The sequence below is a fragment of the Atta colombica genome, unplaced genomic scaffold (assembly GCF_001594045.1).
Source record: "Atta colombica isolate Treedump-2 unplaced genomic scaffold, Acol1.0 scaffold148, whole genome shotgun sequence".
In the NCBI taxonomy this organism is placed as follows: Eukaryota; Metazoa; Arthropoda; class Insecta; order Hymenoptera; family Formicidae; genus Atta; species Atta colombica.
The window spans coordinates 75,914-81,335 of record NW_017259237.1 but is presented as its reverse complement, the minus strand read 5'-3'; positions in this window follow the sequence as shown (position 1 = coordinate 81,335).

The window sequence follows — 5,422 nt, the reverse complement described above, 5'->3', positions numbered from 1 at the left end:
CAAACAAATGGGCGATGAGGCCCATTTTTGGATGAATGGATATTTGAAGCAAAATTGTCGAACTTGAGACGATACCAATCCACCCGAAATACTAGCTCCAAATGCATCCCGAGAAAATCATTGTTTGGTACGGATTTTGATCTGGCAGAATCATCGGTCCGTACTTCTTCTAAAATGAAGCGGGCGTTGCCATAACCGTCAACGACGAGCGCTACAGATCGATGAAGCTTCTTGTGGCCTAAAATGATACCGATAATATGTGCTTCCAACAGGATGGCGCTACGTGCCACACACCGCATGCCACGATGGACATTCTGCACGAGCGATTTAAGGACATGTTATCTCGCGCGGCGGTGACGTGAACTAGCCACCGAGATCGTGCGATTTAATGCCTTTAGACTTCTTCCTTTGGGGCTATCTTAAATCGCAGGTCTATACGAATAAACCGCAAACAATTGATGCTCTCAAAGTCAACATAACAAACGCCATCCAGCAAATTCAGCTAGGTTTAAAGGGGCGAGAAAGTCATCGAAAATTGGACCGCCCGAATACGTGTCATCAAGCGAAGCCGCGACGGACATTTGAGCGATGTTATATTCCATACTTAATGCCATAAAATATTCTTTCAAATAAAAAAAAAATTGAGTGGATATCTCACACACAACTTGTTTTATTTACATTTAAAAATCGAGCGTCCTTATTGAAAGACTCTTTATATATACATGCGCGCGCGCGTGTGTGTATGTGTTTTATATGTACACTTAATTCTCTGCAAATTATATAATTATATATCTTTTTTTTATTGCTGCACTCTGAATCGGTGCAATAAGCTGAAGTGAAACAAACTATATTTGTTTCACTTCAACTTATTACACTGTACGTAGCAGTTCAGAAAGTGCAGTAAAAAACAGATCTTATAATTTTACGTCTATATGCAGTCTAAATTTGAGATAAATTAAATATCATACATATACGATATCTAAAATTTTTTGTGACATTTTCATGTATTTCTGTAAATTATCTGTAATTTAAATGTTAAAAAGAAAAGATTTTTGTATCTTAATTGCTCGAAAGCAGCATAATGCATTGTTAATCTTATAATAGAGTACAATAACAGAGTACAAATTTATCCAATATGAATCAAACGTAAATATATCAACAAACTTATTACGTTTAGTGGACACCCATGACTCTTTTCTTTCGTGGAGATCTGGAATTCGTTGAAATAAAAAGATAGCGAATAATGCAAGTTGAGCGTTATAGCCTAGAGAAGACTAAAAATTTTCTTTTCTCACACTAAAAACTAAAATGAAGAATCCAGTATCTTTTCATAAATGTCGCTCCGAGATAAACTAAAAATCGGTGCATATGCACGAACGGGATTAAAAAGACAGAGGAGAGTTTGTGCCACTCGGACATTGCGGCTAAAACAATAATAAATAAAATGTTATTGGAAGCGTAAGACTAAGATATCTTTTAACAGTCAAGTCGCGGACAATTCTCATGAATCCGTGATCACAAAATTTAAGAAGCGACATGCGACGTTCAGGGGTAGATTCTGAGTGGTCTCGTGCCGATGCTGCACGTTCGCTTTCTTGAACGCATTGCGTTTTCTCATAAATATTAAGATCATAAAATTTAGAAGAATACTTTTTCACATTACAGACTCCGGTCAACATCTTTTCCTTCCCCAAAATCTTGATCAAACCGAGAGCAAAGAAAAATCCTTCTTTCAGTTAACGAAAACCTATTCCGTCAATCCGAATCTGAGTAATCGGGGGTGATTAATATAAAAATCGCGGTTCCGCGGCCCTCAGTGTAATTCTTTTCTTCTTTTGGCAAGCTATAGTTGTCGGAATCTTTAAATAGGTTTCATCCGATTCTCAAAACCCTTTTTCTCCAATAAAGTCAGTGCAAAATCACACTAAAATCAATCTAAGTCCAACAGGATTACCTGACAGGGGAAATTAAGCGAAATCTAGCGTCTAGCATCTCACAGTCGACGGCATCCTCTCCAACGGTCTCTCGGACATCTTATACATCGTTATCGCTAAGTAGTAAGTTTCAATTTCGCTGCAGTATACTGTAAGTGGTCTCTCCTCTTTTGTGTCTCTCTTTAAAGAGAGAGAACCAAATTTTTAATGCGGTCATGTAGTTCTTCTGATCCTCGTCATCATCACCTAGCGGGGAATTAATAACGCGCGTCGATTCATCCCCTGTGTCTGCTCTAATACCATGGAAAAATGTTCATGAATATGAAAATGTTCTAGAGAACAATCTCCACTAAATCAAGAATCGATTCAAGAACAAACACCGGTCGTCCAGTCTCCATCCCCCGACTCTATCGCCGCCACTAGAAATCATACTTCCTTGTCTCCGATCTATCCCCCGACTTCTTCGATGACCTCTTCCCGTTCAGTCCTCCTCCGGATCCTCCCACATCCGGTATCACTACTTGATTGAAGAATTTCCCATCTCGCGTATCCCTTTAATTTCTCGCATTCAAACCGACGTTTACTCTCCCTCTGATCATCTTCCTCTTCTCTTTTATAACTTCCATCGATTATTGGAATACATGTCCTACTTCATCCCTTATACTAATGATTGAGTAATAGTCAGCATTGCGGAATCGAGTTGCTTATTTTCATCCCCATACCATTCCCATCGATCCTCTTTCCCTCCAACCATATGAATCGATATAATACTTTAATTTCCCCTTTTCCTTCCATATCCTTCTTACATAAAATAACGCCTGTATAACACATAACTCTCTTTCCACACACACACACACACACACACACACACACACACACACACACACACACACACATAAATCCATACCCTAATACACTTCAGAATAAAGAACTAAAGGCTTGTATTTTTATATTTAAGAGAAATGTATAAATTGTTTTTATTATAGTACTAGTAAATTACTCTCGTTAATTTGAAAAACCTCTCTTTGTATTTATTGTAAGCTCTCCTGCGGTTGCACTTCGCTCTCTCCCGGATCACTTGGATTAAGTTCTATGACCGAATGCCAGGGCATACGGATCCAGTATTGGCACATCTGGTGTTAAAGTTCGTCCCTTCCGGCATACTGACCCAGTTTGGGCCTTTTAAATTAATAGTACGTCCGAGTACTCATGTATCTGTTTAGCGGAAAACGAGTTGAGGTTTCCACTTCGTCCTCCATTCGATCCCCGGCTCGTTAGAAGGTCTCAAGACGAAGCGAAGATTGCATCGGTCCTTCCCCACTCCCTTGTCGTCCGGAGGCTGGACACGATCAAATCGATAATAATTCTATACATGTAGCGTTCACCCCCTTAGCTCCATACGGAGCTTGGACATAATACTGTAATAATACTCTTTTATATTCAATATTAATAGCAGTAAAATTGAAAATATGAATACTACTACTGAAAATAATAATACTGAAAATGAAATATAATCAATGTATGGTACCTGAAGATAATTACAATGTTCTCCTAATAGCAAATAACATAGACATCGGAAATGATAAAAATTTTGGTTCAAACATATAAAATGATGTAATGTGTAATGTGATATACGTTCTTGGATTTTAAAACATAATATAAATTATACAGCAGCAAATAAATTTCTTGAAAGTTAAAAAAAACATAAGAAAACATCTAAGAAATATTTGCTCAAAGATGTGAGAATTCTAATAAAAACACTACGAAAATTGAATATTGTGCAGCTTTCCCAACAGGAAAAATATATATATACTTTGGTTTAGAAGAAGGTATCAGAAGTTCGATAGATAAATATTATGCCAATTTACCACAAGAAATTTGTTTAAATTTCAAGCTGGATTGCCTGTATCCAAAAGTTCCTCTGGCAAATTTTAGCCTGCTCTATTTTAGCTGCTCTAATGGACAACATTTTATATACAGAACCATTTCCAATTGGGATTTATTATGGTACAAAAAAACCACAAGATGTAAATGCTTTCCTATAGCCATTAGTTACTGATATATTGCGTGTAAAAGATAATTGTGATATATACATCAATGGAAAATTAATTCCTGTTAAAATAAATGTCTTCATATATGATGCACCAGCTTTTAGTACAGAAATAAAAAATCATATAAGATACTTTAGCTGCACAAAATGTATATATGAATGTATATGTGATCTTATCGAGAATAGAGTTGTTTTTCCAGATCTTAATTGTTCTCCTCAAATGCTTCATTCAGATATAGAATGCAATCTGAACATCATCATGACATTTATACTAGAAAATATAGGCATTAATATAGTATCCCAATTTCCCTTAAATTACAATTAATTATACATTTGATATGCCTAGAAGTTATGAAAAGACTTGCAATTCTGGTTCCTTTACGAGATAAAATGCCTGTTCGAATAAAATCACATTTACTATAATACAAAATTTTCTGATAAATATGTTAATATTAGAGAAAAAATATAATTCAAGAATTCGCTAGATATCCACAATGTTTATTCGAAATTGATTGATGAAAAGCTACTGAATTCCGTTTATTTTTACTATAAGATATATAGGATCTGTATTACTGAAAAATATTTTGCCAAAACATGTTTATGAGCATTTTTTGTTTATCAATAAGAATACTTTGTCACAAACGTATTAATCAGCGATAATATGCACAGGAATTATTTTGTTCAAAACTTTAATGAACTGTATGGTGTACAATATATTTCATATAATGAACATAATCTTGTACATCTTTCAAATGATGTTGCCTTATTTGATCCATTGGATTCATATATTGTATTCAAATTTGAAAACTTTTTATATAAATTAAAGAATAAATTATATACAGGAAAAAATTATTTAGAACAAGTATCGAATAGATTATATGAAGAAATTCAAACTGAAAAGAAGAATGAAATAGGGTATATAGGGGGATTCTAACTCAGGTCCTCTGAGGGGGGGGAGGGGGGAGAGGCGAGGGAGTATCCGCGACGCGGGAGGTCCGCGGAAAAGACAATAGATGAGGTCACTAGGCGAGGGGAGGTGATGTCACAAAGGGAGGGGGAAGCCATCCTCCTCATCTAGATCTCTTGTGAGGAGGATGACATCGTGGGGAAGAGGGATGACATCATAGTTCATGATATCAATAGAGAAGTACGACGTCACGGAAGCAGGGAGGAAAATGACGTCAGGAGATGATATCACTAGGCGAAAGCGATTACGGGGGTATGCGGAGGATGACATCATAGTAAGTGACGTCGCGGTACGGGGGAGGATGTCCCGGGTGCAAGAAATTACATAATGGGGATAATTACGCCCATGTCGCGGTGATGACGTCACGCGGGATCAAAGGTCGCCGACTCCCACCGTCGCCGCTAGGCCATTGCGCGCTATACTTACGATTACTTTATCATTTATAAATACCATTTATACATTTTTTCCTCT